The sequence below is a fragment of the Podarcis erhardii genome, assembly GCF_964252035.2.
Source record: "Podarcis erhardii genome assembly, chromosome: 7".
In the NCBI taxonomy this organism is placed as follows: Eukaryota; Metazoa; Chordata; class Lepidosauria; order Squamata; family Lacertidae; genus Podarcis; species Podarcis erhardii.
The window spans coordinates 59257482-59278379 of record NC_138511.1 but is presented as its reverse complement, the minus strand read 5'-3'; the positions used below and the strand labels follow the sequence as shown (position 1 = coordinate 59278379).

General features: G+C 46.7%; 1 long non-coding RNA gene across 1 annotated transcript; it reads right to left on the bottom strand.

Annotated features, from left to right (window-relative positions):
- Positions 1–322: 322 nt before the first annotated feature.
- LOC309346325 lies at positions 323–4274 on the bottom strand. Its single transcript, XR_014158604.1, has 2 exons — positions 4052–4274; positions 323–555 (listed from the first exon to the last, which is right to left on the bottom strand). It is a non-coding gene; the product is annotated as an uncharacterized lncRNA (long non-coding RNA).
- Positions 4275–20898: the final 16624 nt, after the last annotated feature.

Genomic DNA, 20898 nt, shown 5'->3' with positions numbered 1-20898 from the left:
TTCCAGCAACTGGAAACACTGAACCCAAAGTATGATATAACAAACAAGCGAAACCAACAGGAAACAAGCAACTCCAGAGCAAGGGCAGGTCTCACGTATGCCAGTTGCCCAAAGCTGATCCTCCTATTCTCCACTGGATGTTCAAGATCCCAGATAGCCATTTTTAAGCTGTCAATTTCACTCTGCTGCTCTGGGCTAAATTCATGACTACGTTCACCATCTTCACTCTTTCCTTAATTTTTGTTGAAACAGACTCTGTTTTGGGACTACCCACAGGCATTCAACTGTCAGGGAGCCAGCCAGCAATAAATCACACACAGTATGTGATGTTAACTCTTTATTAGCAGAAACCAGGTCAGCTCAGGAAAGCCAGGCCTAATGAGCACAACAACTCTTCTCAGTAGGTCTTGCTCCTATGAAGCCATTGTGGAGGCTGAAGATCCCCGCCTTCCCACAGCTGCCTAAATCTCCTCCTCCTGTGGGTCCTTCCCATGCAGTCTGGAACTCTGCTGACACAGCTGTCTCTGCGCCACCCTCTTTAGACCTCTTCTCATCCTGGAAGATCAGTGGGGAGGGGATATATCAGAAAACTAATATTAAGATCTTAGTTGGGAGTCTTCCCAGGATTTTCTTGGCAGCTGAACCTGGGACCTTCTGCATGCAAAGTGTGATGCTCTTACCACCGAGCTTCTTTGACTTAGTCCCACAAAAGCAATAAAACAACAAAATGGAAAGTTAATCAGTTAAGACCCCCAATAACAGCATTAAAACAGCAGCCACATTAAAAGCGGAAGAGATTGACTATGTTTTCAGCCTCTTTCTGGAAGTCATCAGGAATGTGGCCAGGGGAACATCTTTCCAGAGGTAACACTTCTTTTTGCCATCCACCTTAGTTCAAAAAACATGTGTGGGAGTCCTCTGAGAAAGGCAAGTCTTTGTGGGACCTAGTCACTCTATTCTCAAGCCATTTAGGGGCTTTAAAGATTAAGGCCAGCAAACTGGTGGCCCACATCGTTTTTTAAGAGCTAACAAAACTATGTTCCGTAACACTTGAATCAGTTTCCTTTCAGTTTCTTTAGAATGAAGATCAGTGGGGACTGTGGTGTCTTTGTAATATTGGTTTTATTTACACATCTATTCATATGGAGCATATCTTCCTCCCCCATTAGGTTTCTAGGAGGGAACATAGAAAGCCACAGCTTTCTATCGACTCAGCACAGAGAGCAAGACAGGTTTCTGAGCCTTCCATGCCCCAGATCCAGACCAAGGCTGGCCTAGGCCTATTGTTCTGTCATAGTCACCAATGATGTCACCTTCAGTTCAGGGAAGGAGGGGGAGCCTGCGTTCCGGAAGTGAATGTTGTTGGAGTTTTAAAATCTAAACCAGGCATATCTTCAGAATCTGTGATGAATGAAATAGTTGGGGAAAAACAAATGGAATCTGAAGTGTAAACAGAGCAACATTGGGGTGCGAATGAACAACAATTTGAATGCAGCTTTTTTTGTTTGAGTTAAGAAATCTAGGATATTCTGACAAGGGATCATAATATATCCCATATACGTAGCACATGTTAAATGATGAAACACAGCAATGTGCATGAATTTCACTGGAATGAGATTCTTTCAAATGCAAACAGGCAGCAGCTGTTCCATTCCTGATGCATTAAAACCAACTGCATTTGCAAACCACATGGACCAAGCATTCCAACGCAACATCTAGAAGAATTTTCTAAGAGTAAGAGCTATTCAGCAATGGAACAAACCCCCTCAAAATGTGATGGACTTGGAGGTTTTTAAATGGAGGTTGGATGGCCATCTGTCAGGGATTCTTTAGCTAAGATTCTTGCATTGCAGGGGGTTGGAGTAGATCAGTGTTTCCCAACCTTGGGCCTCCAGCTGTTTTTGAACTACAATTCCCATCATCCCTGACCACTGGTCTTGCTAGCTAGGGATGATGGGAGTTGTAGTCCAAAAACAGCTGGAGGCCCAAGGTTGGGAAACACTGGAGTAGATGACCCTTTGGGTCTCTTCCAACTCTACAGTTCTATGATTATATTAAAAGATTAGCTCCCGCCATCTTTCCTCTTATAGCTTTCTATCACCATCCCCTGTTTTATAGCAAAACTAGGGAACAACAATTTAATGACTGGAAACATTTTTTTAATACCATTAGGGACCTGTATAAAGGCCCTATTGATAGGCGCTCAGCTAACAGAAAAACTAGGATACAGACTGGCTGGCTATTCAAGTAAAACACTTTACTTCCTTCCAACCCTATAGGGATGTCTCAAGCCATCAGACCACTCAAACCCATAGAACAGCTTCTCCTAAATACTACACATCTAAAAATTACTGTCACACGGTAATCTAGGTTCCTTAAAATCTCTGTAGGAATCAGATTTGATCTGTAATATTGAGCCAAGTGAGTGGCATAAATTTTGGGGAAAACAACCATTTAAGTCTATATCAGCAAGGACAGAAATAAATGCTACGTAGGTCTCAGATGCTATAAAACAAACTCACAAGCAAACTCACTAGGTTGGGGAGGTTGCTAAGAATTGGGATCTTATTGCCACATGTGGTGGAGCTGCAAGAAGATTCAAGGTTTTCATAGCTTAAGAATAGATGAAGTGGAACAGTTCCCTGTGATCCCAAACTACCATTATTAAACTTGTTTACTGAAGGCTTAAAAGACTTTTTGTTTAAAGAACTATTAATCCTTTTTATGGTGGCTGCTGGACAGGTTTTAGCTCAAAATTGGAAATCAGCTGCTAATTTGATATAGGATGCATGCAATGAGAAGAGTTGCACTCATAGAAAACTAAGATTTTGCACTCATAGAGTTGCACTCATAGAAAAGCTATCTAAGATTTTGATGACATATGGTACATTCCCCGCCCCTCCATGTCAGAAACAACAGGACGAAGACACTACCATTGACTCTCTGGGGCAATCTGCTTGGAGAATGAACATTACCCAATATTTACAATTGTTCTCAATATTTACACATGTTTTGTTAAACACCTGAATTCTATGCAAATTCTGTGAATTATATGGGATGACTGGGAAGGAGGGGGAGGGGAAATGGGGGTGCTTTCGAGTTAGACATTTTAACTGTATTTACTACTGAAAATGCATAAATAAAGCATACTTTTTGAAAAACCAAAAACCTGGGATATTGTGGAAGGGAGAATACAGATTAACATCTCTCTGTAAGCTGGTTGAAAGAACAGAACATTATACTCATGACCTTTCTGATGACTGTGTGTGGGATGTTTCTTATTTGGCTCCATCAGAGTAGGAAAGTGAGGCAGGTGAGCTGTGCTGTGCTGGATGATTTCACTGTGTCATCAGCACTACAGACACCAGAACCTGCCTTGAATCATAGAATCACATAATTGTAGAGATGGAAGTGACCCCAATGGTCATTTAGTTCATCCCCTGCAATTCAGGTATCACAGCTAAAGAATCCCTGACAGATGGCCATCCAAACTCTGTTTAAAAACCTCCAAAGAAGGAGAGTCCATTGTCTTCCAAGGGAGCCCATTCCACTGTCAAACAGCTCTTACTGTCCGGAGGTTCTTCCTAATGCTTAACTATAACCTCCTCTATTGCAATTTGAATCCATTAGTTGTAGTCCTACCCTCCGGAGCAGCAGGGTGACAGCCCTTCAGATATTTGAAGATGGCTATCATATCACCTCTCCATCTTCTCTTCTCCAGGCTAAACATACCCAACTCCCTCAACCATTCAGACAGAGAGTGAACCAGAGAGATGGCCTGTCCAAGCTAAATAACTACCTGCATGGACTAAGGATTATCTTTCGTAGTGCTGGGTTGTGAGAGTATGGAGAGGGAGAAATATGGTGATTTAACATGCAGTTTCCTCCTAAGTCTCCTTTTAAGGCAGCTGGAAGGAATAGCCAACTGAAAGGATTCAGCCTATTACAAGAGATGGGAAGTAACAATGGGGACTCGCTAAGCTGGGGCACACTTGTTGAGTTTTGCAATGACAGTTACTTTTAATCTTAGAACAAAGCCCTTGTTATTTACTTCTGCCTTGATTCTTGGACACAGCACTGGCGTAGCTGGAACATCCCTTATTCACCCATCAAGGATCACTGCCTGACTCTCCCCTCTTGCACACATTACACAATCTCTTCTCTGCCTGCTGTGCATTGTATTCATTTACTCTGTAACAGCCTGTCCCATCCTGACTTCCGGAGCACAGTGTCTTAGTAAACTGCCCGTACCGTAACAGTTCCTCTTTCTTGAAAAGAATGTTTGATGTCACAATGGATCTGGCTGTACTTCTAGAATAGCTGCAACTGGATTCTATGCAGCGACTTTGAGCATGACAAGCATTGGATACTAAGGAGTACACATCATTGCATGTCAAATATATATTAAGGATGATATACCATTGCATGCTATGTTAAATACATACTAAGGATTACCTACTATTGCATATTAAATAGCAGGAATGGGAGGGAAGCTGGTGTAAAATTTTGGCTAGATGTTTGCAGTTACAAGATCCCCCATTCCCTATGTCTTCCAAAACTGAACTGCTAGATGTTCAGGTGGGGTGGGGGGGAGGCTGAAAATGGAGAGCCAGTGTGGCGTAGTGGTTAGCGTGCTGGACTGGGACCTTGGAGACCAGGATTCAACTCCCTACTCAGCCATGAAGCTCACTGGGTGACCCAGTCACTGCCTCTCAGCCTAGCCTACCTTGTTGCTGCAGAACAAATTCCTTCCAGTAGCACCTTAAAGACCAACTAAGTCAGTTCTTGGTATGAGCTTTCGTGTGCATGCACACTTCTTCAGATACACTGCACTTCAGATACACTACACTTCAGATACACTGTTGCTGCAGGATTGAGGAGGGGTGGTGGTGGACCATGTATGCCACTTTGGAGAGAAAGGTGGTCTTTTAATGCAATAAATATAAATAAATAGAAGAATGGCAATGAATGTACAAGAACATTTTACAGCATGGGCATTGATGCCAGAACATTGGGACTGTGCCTTGTAAATAGGGGCTGCTTGAGGGTTTCCCTTATGTTCAGTGATATGCCACAGACAACATGCAGCATTATGTTTGATAGCATAGTATACTGATAACATGCGGACAGAACAATCAAGAGACACCATGGAGATGGTTGATGGTTCATGGAGGGATGTTGGGTGAGAGACTGGGAAATGTTGGTCTCCCAGGGTGAGAGGCTGGGAGAAGCTGCTATTTTCTGTGGGTAGCAAGGGCTAAGAACTACCTTTAAGGCGAGGGAGAAGCAGCCCTGGGCTGGTGGTGGTGGTAGGAGGAGAAGCAGGCTGAGCGCCATAGAGGAGGACCCGCCAGTCATTGAAGGTGCACCGCTGCCACGTTCTGCTCCTTCCCTTGGCTCCTCCCTGCGTTCCTGCGTCGCACAAACACACAATATGTGCATCGTTGGCTCCCCCAATCTTCTGCTCAAGTTGGTGCCTCTGGCTGTACACATAATTCCTGGACATGGGAACCACCCACCCATGCACTTCCATCTTGGGACACCTCCCACTCATAGCACTTCCATCTTATCAGCATTCAGCCTCAGTTCTTAGCCCCCATGCAGTCCATTACTGCTTCCAGACACCTGTTCAACACCTCCACATCCCCTCCTAATGTGGATGGAATGGAGTTATATATGGCTGCATGTCAGGAGCTGGATTAAAAATCAGTCCAGCTCTTGGATCTCATATCCTCTTATTCCCTTCTGGGCTCCTCAAGCGCTCCTTGTTAATATCAAATAACCCACCAGTGGCTGGGCAGAGATGAGTCACTGCTGTAACCAGCCACCTTGGCCTGGAAAGGTGATGCAATTTCTTGCAGCTTGTTACAGGAAAAACAAGCTTCTTTTGTAACTATGGTGACGTGCATCACCCATCTCTGCGGGAAGAAGCTTCGAGGGACCAGCCGGCAGAAAAGTGTCAGACGGAAAACATTGCTTGCTCCTTCCTCTTCCTTGGTCGTGGACCATGGAGACAAACACAGTCTTTTGGAGCAGAGCCAACAAATCAGGGGGGAAAAACCAGAAAAAAGAGGGGAGGGGGACACCAAATAGGGAGGGGAATGCAATGGAGTGGCTGGGGAAAGGCGAATGGAGGAAGAGACATGCAGACTGAAAAAGGGCAGAATGAACCATCTCATAAGAACATAAGCAGAGCCTGCTGGATCAGGCCAGCATCCTCTTCTCACAGTGGCCAACCAGATGCCTGTGGAAAACCCAAAGAAGGATCCAAGCACAACAGCCCCCCCACGGTTTCCAGCCACTGATTTTCAGAAGCATTGTGGCCTCCGCCCATGGAGGCAGAGCATAGCCACAGGGCTAGTAGCCATTGATCGTCTTCTCCTACATGAATTTGTCCAATGAATTTGTCCATGAATCTTTTAAAGCCACCCAGGTCTGTCAGTACCTCCTGTGGGAGCAAGTTCCATAGTTTAACTGTGCAGTGTCTGAAGAAGTCCTTTCTTTTGTCCTCCCTGAATCTTCAAACATTCAGCTTCATTGGATATCCACAAGTTCTAGTGTTATGAGGGAGAGAGGAAAACTTTTCTCTCTCCACTTTCTTAAAGGTAATAATAATAAAAAAATTGTTTATTTATATCCCGCCCTCCCCAGCCGAAGCTGGGCTCAGGGAGGCTAACAACAATCAAAATCATCCAACGGTTCTAAAAACATTTCATTATAAAAATTAAAATCAAATTGATGGCAACCATTAAGCAAAATTATGTGCAGATTGCCAGAGGAGGGGGGTCAGGCTGTGCCCTGACCAAAGGCCTGGTGGAACAGCTCTGTCTTGCAGGCCCTGCGGAAAGATGTCAAGTCCCGCAGGGCCCTAGTCTCTTGTGACAGAGCGTTCCACCAGATTAGAGCCGTGGCCAAGAAGGCCCTGGCTCTAGTTGAGGCCAGCCTAACCTCTTTGTGGCCTGGGATCTTCAAGATGTTTTTATTTGCAGACCGTAAGTTCCTCTGTGGGACATACCAGGAGAGGCGGTCCCGTAGGTACGAGGGTCCTAGGCCGTATAGGGCTTTAAAGGTTAAAACCAGCACCTTAAACCTGATCCTGTACTCCACCGGGAGCCAGTGCAGCTGGTATAGTACCGGATGAATGTGATCTCGCAGCGAAGACCCCATAAGGAGTCTCGCCGCGGCATTCTGCACCCGTTGGAGTTTCTGGGTCAGTCTCAAGGGTAGCCCCACATAGAGCGAGTTACAATAATCCAGTCTGGAGGTGACCGTCGCATGGATCACAGTGGCTAGGTCAGGGCGAGAGAGATAAGGAGCCAACTGCTTAGCTTGGTGATGAAAAAATGTTGCCTTTGTTATAGCTGTAATCTGCGCCTCCATAGAGAGGGAGGTATCGAAGATTACACCCAAACTCTTAACGGACGATGCTGGCACTAATTGCACCCCCGCAAGAGATGGGAGTTGCCCCCTCAATCCCATATCGCCCCGTCCCAGCCAGAGGACCTCTGTCTTCGAAGGATTTAGCTTCAACCGGCTCCCACGTAACCATCCAGCTACAGCTTCCAGACATCTCGCCAGTGTGTCTGGGGCCGAGTCAGGATGGCCATCCATCAACAGATAGAGTTGGGTGTCATCGGCATACTGATGGCAACCCAGTCCAAAACTCCGGACAAGCTGGGCGAGGGGGCGCATAAAGATGTTAAAAAGCATTGGGGAGAGAATCGCACCCTGAGGCACTCCACACACCAAGGAGTGGCGCGATGACAATTCCCCCCCAAGCGCCACCCTCTGTCCCCGACCAGAGAGAAACAAGCGCAGCCATTGAAGGACTGTGCCCTGAATCCCCACGTCAGCAAGGCGGTGGTCCAGGAGTTCGTGATCGACCATGTCGAAGGCTGCTGACAGGTAAAGGTAAAGGTAAAGGTAAAGGGACTCCTGACCATTAGGTCCAGTCGTGACTGACTCTGGGGTTGTGGCGCTCATCTTGCTTTATTGGCCGAGGGAGCCGGTGTGTCATGCCTAATTTTATAAACTTCTACCGTGTCACCTCTTACTTGCATCTTATCTAAGTCACAAAGTCCCATGCACTGCAATCTTCCTTCATAGGGGACTCTCTCCATCCCCTTGATCATTCTGGTTGCCCTTTTCTGAATCTTCTCCAATGCTACAACATCCTTTTCGAGGCAAGGGGACCAGAACAGTACACAAGATTCCAAATGTGTTCACGCCTGAGATGTGTATCACAGCATTATGATAGCAGCAGCTTCATTTTCAACTCTATCCCTAATTATCCATTATCATGGAATTTGCCCTTTTTGAGGCCACTGCACAACCAGTTGACACCTCACTGATTGTCTGGACAGAGCATTTTGTGATTCACACAGAGAAGTCTCTTCCCACCTGCTTTTTAATATTTGGGAGAAGTTATTTGGAGATTTGATCTCCGTGTTGAGTCACAGGTATGCAAATGGCATACAACTTGGCCTCCCTTTCCCACCCACCCCCTGTCCCAAGGATCTGTGCTTTTCTTGGACAGGTGTATGGAGGCTGTTCGGAAGATGAGCAAGCTGGAATTTAAACCAGATGAGATGGGAGGTAATGTGTGCTGGGGAGCTGGCTGATGAGGTTACATACCCTCTGAAGGACTAAGTTCACAGCTTTGGGAGGGGGACAGGGAGACGACTTTCACTGACTTGTGCTGCTATGCTAGCTGTGAGCCATAAGCACGACCGTATCCAGAGTGGCTGGACCTGACTTCAATTACTCATTCACTAGTGCTAACCAAGTTCAACTACTGTAATGTGCTTCATGTACGGCTATTTTTGAAGATGGTTCAGAAACTTCAGTTGGTGCAAAAAATGGATGCTCCTCTGTTGATGAGGGCTTGAAACTGGAACACATAATGCCGGTTGTGCACCTGTTGCACTGACTACTAGAATCCACACAATGCGTTCCAGTGCATTCACAGTCAGGTAACAAGTGGTCTATATTCCCAGATCAATGGAAGATATAGGGCAGATCCCGTTAGACCTTTGCAGGGGGATTTCTGGCTTGGCAGCAAGGAATCAGGCCAGCCCTCCTTTGTTTGTGAAACAAGTAGGATGACGACATAGAGGTGTTTGTTGGCTGGGAAGGCTTAGCTGAGATGCGAGGTTTCTTTTTATCATAAATGCAAGTGGGAACCTCCAAAGAAGAAGTGAGGCTTTCCCATCATTGCAGCAGAGTAAAAGTCTACATGGCTTCTGGTAGCAAGTCAGATGTGGATGAATCATCTCCCAAGCTTAGCGGGGACACCAGTGCCTCACCAGAAACAATGAAATGCATCACAAACAGAGGACAAATATTTGCATAGAACTCACGTATCCTCATTTATATGCATAGGCACAAATTTAGAAATGATTACTGTAATGTACATAGAAATAGAATGCCTCTCATCATAGGGGGACCTGGTGACCCATGTTCAGTCTATTCACCAGATGCTTACAGGAAACTTCAAGCTCCTTCCCCAGCTCTCCCTTCTCCCTTAAACCGGGCAGCCCTTTGAGGACTTTTCCAAACTGAGCCTGATGGATCAGGCCAATGGCTCATCTAGACCAGCATCTTGTTCTCACAGTGGCCAACCAGATGCCTGTGGGAAACCTGTAAGCCGAACCAAGCACAATAGGACTTTCTGTGGTTTCCCAGCATTGCTGCCTCTGACTGTGGAGGCAGAGCAAAGACACCATGGCTAGTAGCCATTGATAGGCTAACTTGCCTAATCCTTTTCTAAAGCCATCCACGTTGGTGGCCGTCACAACCTCCTGTGGCAGTGAGTTCCTAAGTTTAACTGTGTGCTGTGTGAAGAAGTCCTGTCCCAAATCTTCCAGCTTCATTGGATGTCCATGAGTCCTAGCGTTAGGAGAGAAGGAGAAAAAATCTTTCTCTATCCACTTGTACAATAGATTTGTATAATGGTATTATGATACCAGCAGTTTTATTTTGAATTTCTTTTTCACAGTTACTGCACACTGGGTGGGCATCTTCATTGAACTGTCCTCTATGACCTCAATGTCTCATTCCTGGTCAGTCACCACCCATTCAGACCTCATGAGTTTATATGTGAAATTAAGATTTATTTTGCCCTGACACGCATTACTTGTTTACACTGAATTGCATTTGCCATTTTACCACCCATTTGTTCAGTTTGGAGGGGTCCTATGGGAGCTCTTCACAATCCCTTTTTGTTTTAATCCCCGAACAAGTCACTACTCACTCCTATTTCTAGATTGTTTAGGAACAAGTTAAAAATCACAGGTCCCAAGACCAATCCTTTGCGGACTCCATTTTCTACATCCTGCTTCCTGCTACTTAACTAATTAATCGTCCATAGGAGGACCCCTCCCCTTATTCCATGACTGTTAAGCTTACTCAGGAGTCTTTGGTGAGGTACTTTGCTGAAAGTTTTTTTCCAAGTCCAAGTATACTATGTCAACTGGATCACCTCTATATGCTTGTTGACACTCTCAAAGAACTCTAAAAGGGTTGAAAGACAGGACTTTCCCTTACAGAAGCCATGCTGGCTTGTCCTTCTATATACTTGGTTATTTTAACTTTAACAATACTTTTCACCAGTTTTCTTGGGACAGCTAACCAGCCTGTGATTTCCAGGATCCCCCATGAATCCATCCCTGCCATGTGTTCTGGAAAAAATGGGACATCCTGTTTTTTCACATGAGATCATGGTGGCCATTCTTGCGCTATGGTCTCAGCCCCCCAAAAGTGCTTTTAGGGGGCTGCAATCTTGTGGTGGCCCAAAACACATGAGATCACAATCCTGAAAAAAACAAACACTTTTTTTGGGGGGGGGAGGGGGAGGTTGAGAGCATGGTGCAGGTCATGTGACTTGCCTGTGAGCGTGTCCTGGAAGAAGCCCGTTCCAGGTTTTGACCTGAAAAAGTTGGAGAGTACGTGAACCCCTGTTAAAAATTGGTGTTACACTTACTACTTTTCAGTTCTCAGGTATGGAAGCTGATCTGAGGGACAAGTTACACATTTTTATTAGAAGATCAGCAATTTCACATTTGAGTTCTTTGAAAACTTTCAGGTTGGTGCTATCTCTTTATTCTCCTTTAGCACGCCTTTGAATCCCTTGTCATCTAAGAATCCAACTGCCTGCCTAGACAGTCTCCTGCTACAGTTCTCTTTATCTGCAAAAGACTTCCATTTTCAAAAGGAAGCCTTCTTGCCTCTAATAGCTTATTTGCTTGTTAACTATGCCAGTGTCTTCATGGTACCTTTCTTGATCTGCGATATACAGTTGAGCTTCTAATATTGTGTTTTTAAACAACTTTCAAGCATCTTGGAATGACTGACCCTCTTGGTTTTTCCTTTTGACTTCATTTTTACCAATCTCCTCATTTTGTGGAAGCTTCCTCTTTTGAGGTCAAATGTGACTGTACAAAGGTAATATTTACAATGGTTGTTCCACTCATGTTGACCTCTGGCACTGTTCACCATTAGCCTATTGTGCTGGAAGAGTTGGGATGCAATGCAGCTTGCACTGGAGGCTGATGTGAAAGAGAGTCTGCATGTGAAAGAGATGACAGATGGACTAATAATAATAGTACAGTAATAATAATTTATTATTTATACCCCACCCATCTTCTGGGTTTCTCCAGCCACTCTGGGCAGCTCCCAACAGAATATTAAAAACAAAATAAAACATCAAACATTAAAAACTTCCTGAAACAGGGCTGCCTTCAGATGTCTTCTAAAAGTCAGATAGTTGCTTATTTCCTTGACATCTGATGGGAGGATGATCCACAGCGCGGGCACCACGACCGAGAAGGCCCTCTGTCTGGTTCCCTGTAACCTCACTTCTCACAGTGCAGGAACCGCCAGAACGCCCTTGGCACTGGACCTCAGTGTCCAGGCTGAATGGTGGGTATGGAGATGCTCTTTCAGGTATACTGGGCCGAGGCCATTTAGGGTTTTAAAGGTCAGCACCAACACTTTGAATTGTGCTTGGAAATGTACTAGGAGCCAATGAAGGTCTTTCAGGACTGGTGTTATATGCTCTCGGCGGCCACTCCCAGTCACCAGTCTAGCTGCCGCATTCTGGATTAGCTGTCGTTTCCGAGTCACCTTCAAAGTAGCCCCACATAGAGCGCACTGCAGTAGTCCAAGCGGGAGATAGCCAGAGCATGCAGCACTCTGGTGAGACAGTCTGCAGGCAGGTAGGGTCTCAGCCTGCGTACCAGATGGAGCTGGTAGACAGCTTCTTCTATGTTTCCTCAACTGTCATTTCTGACCTAACCTGTGTTGAGCTTATCACAGTTGCTGAGGGTTGTTGACCTCTTCCTCTTCCTTCCTCTTTGCCCTCACCTTAGGAGAGAAGCCATCTTTACATGTGTCTCCAGCTGAGATGCAAGAGCAGGCATGGCCTAGGACATCTCTACCTTAGATATCTCACTCTTGCCTGTCCTTCCTGGACTTGTTCACTAGATGGCAGTGGTCCCCCACTCTTTCAAAGAGGCGCTGCAGTCTACAACAGCCAGTCCTAGGAAGTGTGTACCAGGTGGGATTGGGAGAATGTGCTGTTGCGCTTGCAGCCTTCCATTCCTCTTATGCCAGAGGTTTTGCATAGTAAGGCGGGAAGCAGATGTTTGTCACCTAACAAGGAATTCCCCAACCTGGGCTGTGCAAAATGGCATTGCACGAGAGGTGGCTGGTCTGTGTTCCTGTGTCTGTGTGCCTAATTCAGCCTTCTCCAACCAAGTGCCCTATAGATGTTTTGGTCTACAACTACCACCAGCCTCAGCCAGGCTTATGGGAGCTGTAGTCCAAAGTATCTACAGGGCATCAGGTTGGAGAAGGTCGACTTAATCTGATAAAAACAAACATGATGCTTGTTGTGACGTGGGGTTTGTGATTTCAGCTCTCTTGACATATTATGCTGGAGACAGTTCTCTAGTAACACTTCTTTATTAAAAGCAACAAGACTAAAACCTGAGGAGGGGAGAGCTACATTTATAGGGACAGGGAACTAGCTAGAAAGGATACATTTTGGAGGGAACAATATCAGGCAATCATAGTCCTGCCTTTTGGAGGCAACCAATAAGACAGAGGATCCAAATACAGCAGCTTAAATGAACCAATAGTAGCTGTACCCTCTGAAACCAAAAGGCAGTTACTTTACCCTAATGCAATTACAGACAATAATAATACAGATATAAAATCCTTTGACTCAATACACAACACCCCTCCCCCCCAGTGAGCACAGCAGACGTAATCTCTCAGGTACTGTGGGGTCCTACAACTTCTACTTGATCTCCTGACAACAGGTGTTGCCGGTTCTGGATTGGGTGTCACCTGTGGTAGGGGGGTTGCTATAGGGGTTTCGTCAGGAACAGATGGAGTCCCAGACATCTCAGGGTCCCCTACCTGTACCTCGTCATCCTGAGGACTAGCAGACCCTGGTTCATTTGCTGAAGCCCCTGGTAATTGCACCTCTGGGCCATTTTCACTCTGGTCTTGCAGCTCTGCGTTGTTAGCCAGGGATGAATTATCAGACTCCTCCCTGCTGAGCGCCCGGCGCCTCAGCTGATCTATATGTCTCTTCCAAACTTGCCCATTTTCCAAGGTCACATAATAGGACACAGGTCCACTAGCCCGGGTGACCACACCAGCCACCCACCGCGAACCTCGTGAATAGTTCCTCACCCAGACCAGATCTTCAGGGGCGAAATACCTTGTTGTGTCAGTCTCAGCCTGGGGGTTTGCTCTTGAATTATGGTTTGGCATTTTATCCGGGTGGACATAATCCAGCACCATTACCAATCTTCTACCCAAGAGCAGCTCAGCTGGCGACTTGCCCGTCGCAGTACACGGCGTCGCATGCTGCAAAAATAACATTCGCGCGATGTGAGCTGACCAGTTACCCTCCATTAAGCGCGCAATGGATTCTTTGGCTGTTCTTACCATGCGCTCCGCCTGCCCATTGAAGGATGGGTGAAAGGGCGCAGATGTGACCCCCCTTATGAAGTTATCAGCCAAGAATGCCCTGAATTCTTGGGATACAAAAGCTGCCCCATTATCTGATACAATGGTCTCAGGTAACCCGTGGGTTGCAAACAGCTGCCTCAACACCTTGATTATGGCAGCTGATGCCATGCTAGGGACCATCGCCACTTCTAACCATTTGGAATATGCATCGACGATAACCAAAAAGACCTTCCCCTGGAATGGCCCAGCAAAATCTAAGTGCAGCCGGCTCCAGGGAGATCTGGACTGCTCCCACCAGTGAACTGGTGCTCTGGCCACTTCTGGCCGCACCTCTTGGCATGCCTTGCATGTTCGTACCCATTGTTCTATGTTCTGGTCCATTCCAGGCCACCACACATAACATCGGGCTAGCGACTTCATCCTGACCATTCCCGGGTGTCCTATGTGAAGCGTCTCGAGAACCCTGTTTCTCAGTGGTGCTGGGATGATCACCCTATCTCCCCACAGGAGACAACCCTTATGCATGGATAACTCGTGCTGCCTTGTTGCATAAGGCCTGAATTTGTCTTCATGCGGACCACCTGGCCACCCCCTCCCCACCCAAGTGAGCACATGGGAGAGAACAGCATCTTTCCTCGTTTTCTCAGCAATATCAGTAGCCGTTACAGGAGCCCCCGGAAGTGTTTCCAGCATCATTATGTGCTCCGCTGGAGCAGGATCCTCATTGCTCCTGCCAGGAAGGGGCAATCGACTCAGCGCATCAGCGTGGCACAACCGTTTTCCCGGCACATGGGTCAAGGTGTACTGGAACCCGTTCAGGAATATAGACCAACGCAACATTCTGGGGGAGAGAATTTGTGGCGTTTGTTTGTTCGGGTTGAACAACCCCAACAGTGGTTTGTGGTCCGTTTCAATGGAGAAATGGCGACCGTACACATAATCATGGAACTTTTTGATTCCTGCCACAATTGCAAGCGCCTCTTTGTCAATTTGAGCATAGTTGCGCTCCGTGGGCGACAACGTATGGGAATAGAAAGAGATGGGCTTTTCCGACCCATCCGGTTCCCTATGACTCAGCACCGCCCCCAGGCCGTATTGAGAGGCATCACATGCCAGGACCAGCGGCTTCGATTCATCATAATGAGCAAGGACGCTCTTGCTACTCAGCATTCCTCGCAAGGAGTCAAAAGCCTTCTGCTGCTCCTGCCCCCATCGCCACACATTCTTTTTCTGCAACAGTCTATGTAATGGTTCAGCTACCGAAGCTTTCTGGGGTAAGAACGAATGATAAAAGTTAATAAGTCCCAGGAATGACTGCAACTCCGTCTTGTTCTGTGGTCGTGGTGCCTCGATGATGGCCTTAACCTTAGCACCTGTGGGGTGGATGCCTGATGCATCAATTTTAAACCCCAAGAATTCCACAGTTAGCACCCCAAAACTGCATTTTTCCTTTTTTAGTTGCAACCCCACCTCCTTGAACTTGAGCAACACTGCACGGACACGCGCAACCAGTTCCTGTGGGTCTTTTCCAGCAATCAAAACGTCATCAAAAAATGGCAAGACCCCCGGCAGACCTCTTAACAGGCGTTCCATGAGCCCTTGAAAAATCCCTGGGGCCACACAAACTCCAAATTGTAATCTGTTAACTCTGAACGCCCCTTTATGTGTGACAATAGTCTGTGCTTCTGCTGATTGTGGGGTTACTGGCAGCTGTTGGTAAGCTTGTGCCAGGTCAAGTTTGGCGAACACCTTGCCCCCAGCCAGTTTAGCCAACATATGTGATATGACTGGAATGGGGTATGAGTTTCCCCTGAGTGCCTTATTGATAGTACATTTGTAATCAGCACAGATCCTGACTTCCCCATTTGCTTTAAGGGGCGTGACGATTGGAGTCTCCCACTTAGCGGAGTCCACGGGTGAGAGAACTCCCTGCTTGACCAATTTATCCAGCTCTGCTTCAATCTTGGGTTGCAGTGCAAATGGCACTCGCCTTGGTTTGAGTCGGATTGGGGCCACCCCAGGGTCCAATTCGAAGTCAACTGGGGGCCCTTTATAACAACCCAGTTTTCCATTAAAGAGACCAGCAAATTCTTTGTATAATGCCTCGCTCATCTCGGGGCAGGTTTGGATTGAATTAAGCCCTGATATACTCAGTCCCAGGGCGGGGAACCAGTCAGTGCCCAGGAGACTGGGGCGACTGCCCTTCGCAATCACCAGTTTCAGTACCGCCTGTTTGTCCCAGAACTGTACTCTCACGGCACACATTCCCATGACATGGATGCGGCCCGCTGAGTATGACTGCAAAGTTGCCGGGAAGGGCTCCAGAGGGGGCAACTTACCCCTGGGGAAGAATGTCCTCGCGGTCTGGTCCGACACGATAGTGAATCCAGATCCAGAGTCCACCTCCATGTCGCACAGCTGACCCTCAATCTTCACCTTGACGTGTGCCTTGCCTTGCGCTGGAAACTGCACGACCCTCCCGTTGATCTCCGTTACGTAGTGGCAGTCCTTTAGAACATGGTTTGCTGTGGGCGATCTGCGATGCTCCAGTCTAGGTGCTCCTGTCGCTCCCAACGCTGCCGATCTACAGACCCTGGCGATGTGGTCTGTCTTTCCGCACGTCCGGCACATAGCATCCCGGAAACGACAACTCTTCCGCTCATGGTTTCCGCCACAACCAGGGCACCTGCCTCGGTGATCTTTGTGCACTGTGCAGGCCTGACGCACTGACTCGACCCCATGGACTGGGCTCTGGCTCGGAGTAGCCTCTAGCTCGTCCATGGCATGCGCAACTTCTATCTGTGGCTTAGGGGCCCTGCGACTGGCACCAAGCTCCTCTCTTTCATAATTCTCCGTGGCAGTGGCCTCCTTCAAGGCTGAAGCAAGGGTAACCTCTTCTTTAGCCACGATGCGTCTTCTGGCTTTCTTGCTGCTCAGACCACCGACAAACCGATCCAGGAGAGTCTCTTCCAGATCTTGGAAGTCGCAGTGCTGAGCGAGCTTCCACAGTTCAGCTAGAAATGCAGATACAGACTCCCCAGCACGCTGCTGCCTCTTATGAAACTCCATCCGCCGTGCCATCTTGGTCTCAGTAGGCGCTAAATGGCTTGTTAGGCAGGCAAGAATATCTTTGAGAGATGTCTCACTTAGCTTCGCTGGGGCAAGCAATGCCTTGGCCAGCTTGAAGGTCACAGGCCCACAGTAGCTCAGGAATGTGGCCCTTCTTTTGCTGGCATCGGTGATCCCTTGAGCCACTGAGAAGAACTCGAAGCGTTCGACGTAGTCTTCCCACGTGTGGGGCTCTGATGGCTGGAAGGGCTCCAATACCCTTGGACTCTCCATTGTCCTGTGGGCAGGGTCGTCTTCTCAGCCGGCCAGTGAGTCTTGTTCTTAGCTACAATCCGGACTCTGAGGCAGGGCTGCGTTTAACCGCTCCTCAGCATTCCGGTATCCCACCTTCGTCGCCAGTTGTTGTGACGTGGGGTTTGTGATTTCAGCTCTCTTGACGTATTATGCTGGAGACAGTTCTCTAGTAACACTTCTTTATTAAAAGCAACAAGACTAAAACCTGAGGAGGGGAGAGCTACATTTATAGGGACAGGGAACTAGCTAGAAAGGATACATTTTGGAGGGAACAATATCAGGCAATCACAGTCCTGCCTTTTGGAGGCAACCAATAAGACAGAGGATCCAAATACAGCAGCTTAAATGAACCAATAGTAGCTGTACCCTCTGAAACCAAAAGGCAGTTACTTTACCCTAATGCAATTACAGACAATAATAATACAGATATAAAATTCTTTGACTCAATACACAACAATGCTAATTGGTGGGTTTTGGTGGTTTTTTAAAAATTATCCAGTGCAAGGGAAAGAAGTTTAGATAGATGGAAAGAAAGAAAGAAAGAAAGAAAGAAAGAAAGAAAGAAAGAAAGAAAGAAAGAAAGATTTTAATAAGGAATGGGGAACATTTATAATTTATCTTAAAAACCATTGTAAACAGTTAAAATTGTTAGTGAATTTTGGACACAATGGAGTGGTAAACGATTTCGATTATCATAAAAGATGCAGGAGGAAGTGATTAACAATAGGACTCACAAAGGGAAGAAGGGAAGTCCAAGAGATTCCTTGGAGTCTTGTTTTTATGTTGTAAGTTGGATAATGTGACTGTAAAATTTTAATCTGAACAACCAAATAAATAATTTAAAGAAAGAAGGAAAGGAAAGGAAAGGAAAGGAAAGGAAAGGAAGGAAGGAAGGAAGGAAGGAAGGAAGGAAGGAAGGAAGATAGGAAGGAAGAATGCCCAAATGCCCAAATTCCTGTTTTGATCCCAGAATGTCCCGTATTTCGGTCAGGCAGGCACTCTGGTACAAGCACCAGACCAAAAGATGCTCACTCTGGCATTGGTTAGCAGTGTGGCACCAAAGTGCCTTCTGGTTCAGCACTCTGACGCAACTCTGTTGACAATCGTCAGAGCACCTGTCGTTCTTGCTTTTCAGAGTCTGACAGTCGTTTACACCCCCAATGCCCCTTTGCCACCCTCTTGCTTCTTATTGCCCCCTAGGTAATCCCACCGCCCCACAGGGGGTGCTGCCACCCACTTTGGTCTAAAATAACCTGCCCCCCAGTGGCACAGTTAAATATTACTTCCTCCCACCCCTACTGTGGAGTCAAACAGGCGCAGGAATGCCTATTTTGATGCTGAGTTGCTACATGTTGCTCATGCATGTATTTGGCTCTTGCATGCTTTTTCCTGTTCCTTTCAGGGAGGCCTGTGCAGGAGAACATCCCAGGAGATTGGTGCCTCTCGTGTGTTAATGTGTGCATGATGTGATCAGCCGATGCAGGCAGGGGAGAGAATGACGTCCGTCCTTTTGATTTCCTGCCTCAGGCACCAGTCTTTTGAGGGCTTGCTGTTTCTTATTCTGCCACCTGGAATAAAGAGCTGCTCAGGGCTGAAAGCCGAAGTCAAGCCTTGGCCGGTGTTTTGATGGCAGGAAAAGGAACAATGTACCAGGTGCACCCCTGTTATCAGTCTAAAGTGAGGTGTCACCAGCAATTTCTCCTACCTGCTGGGTAATGAGAGCTGGCAGGCGGCTGAGGCAGGCACTTTGGCAAGGCTGTCGCAAATGAGAAATTGCAAAAAGGCAGGGCAGGGAATTTGGGGGGCAGGGCGGGAGAGAGCAAGGGGGGCACTTTGTGCCTTGAAATCCTGTGTGCTTAACCCTTCGGTACCACTTGGGTGGCTCTTATTCTGCGCCCTGCTCCCCAGGGGCGGCGGGGAGGGGGTGTTCTGAAGCGAGTTCTCATTTGGAATGTAAGAACACCCTCACATGCTCAGTCGTTGAATTGTTGGAAGACTCTGTTAGTCTTGTTTGTTAACATTCAATAAAATTATACACACACGCCGCTAAGCCTGTGTGTGGCCCTCCTCAGCACCACATCATTTTTGTAGCTGTAGGATTCCTTCCTAAGAGAGGTTAGTCTGGATTCCTCCTTGTTATCTCTCTGCTGGCAGGCTAAGACCTTCCTGTTGAGACAGGCCTTTGAAATCTAGGTACAGATGAGGCTGACCATGGGGCTTCTGCCAGAGCCATAGGTATTTTAATGCTGATTCTAAAAGCGTTCTGATGTATTTGAGCTATTGTTTTTAACTAGTTTGTCTTTATCATTTTGTATTTAATAATGATTTTTTTAAAAAATGCTGTAAACTTTTTAAAATACCAACTTGGGAGAAAGATAGGCTATAAATACATTAAATAGATAAGCTAAATTATATAAACCAATTATGCATAAGCCAAAGTGCAGGGAATACACTTTGTTTTAGCCAGAATATACTGGCTGCCAGTTTCATTGGATGATCCTGTGTTCTAGTATTGTCAGAGGAGGAATTATAGAATTGTAGAGTTGGCTGGGGACCCCAGGGCTCATCTAGTCCAACCTCCTGGAATGCAGGAATCTGAGTGAAGGAATTCTCTTCTTCCTTTCCCTGCACGTGGCTCAACTTCTGCTTCTTCATTATGCAAACGATGCGGCTCTTATTTCATTCTCCCAAGCTGGTTTGAGAAGATTATTTTCCAAATCTGCTAAAGAATCCCTGGCAGATGGCCATCCAACCTCTGTTTAAAAACCTCCAAGGAAGGAGAGTTCATCATATTCGGAGGCAGTTTGTTTCACTGGGGAATGGCTCTTACTGTCTGAAGGTTCTTCCTAATGTTTAGTCGGAATCTTCTTTCTTGTCATTTGAATCCATTGCTTTGGGTCCTACTCTTTGGAGAAAACAAGCTTGCTCCATCTTCCATGTGACAGACCTTCAGAAATTGGAAGGTGGATATGATACCACTCCTTCTCCAGACTTCTCTTCTCCAGGCTAAACATCCCCAACTCCAAATTCCCTCAAGTAGTAGTAACCTTGTATCACACACTCTTTCCGACACCTGATGGATTAGACTTTCCCCTGCCAACAAAACATACCTTTCCCACAGATGTTGCACAAGTCTTCCCTTTGGCATCTGGCATTTTTGATGCCATCGCAGGAAATTCAAGCAACGGCCTTGTGAGTGCACTTATTGCTGGCAAATGTTGATCTGTCTCAGATGGAAGCAAGCTCACTGCCAGGATTCAATCCACAATTCTTGTTTTGCTGCACCTGGCGCCAAATTCCAGTCAGTCAACTCTCACTCTGACTTGTTAGTTGTTCTTTCAAATCCCAGACTCAGTGTGGCCACCTGTTCCTTCTTGGTGGTAAGGGACAGGCACTCTGCATATGTTCAACAACACTCTCCATTATCAGCTTACATGTCGCTAAGCTGAGTCCTGGCGCCGAGAGCCGCTTCTTGAGCCAGCCACAGATGCACCTGTCAAAAATGAAAATAATGGCTTTATAAAAAGGCAACACAGATTTCCCCCTCTCTTT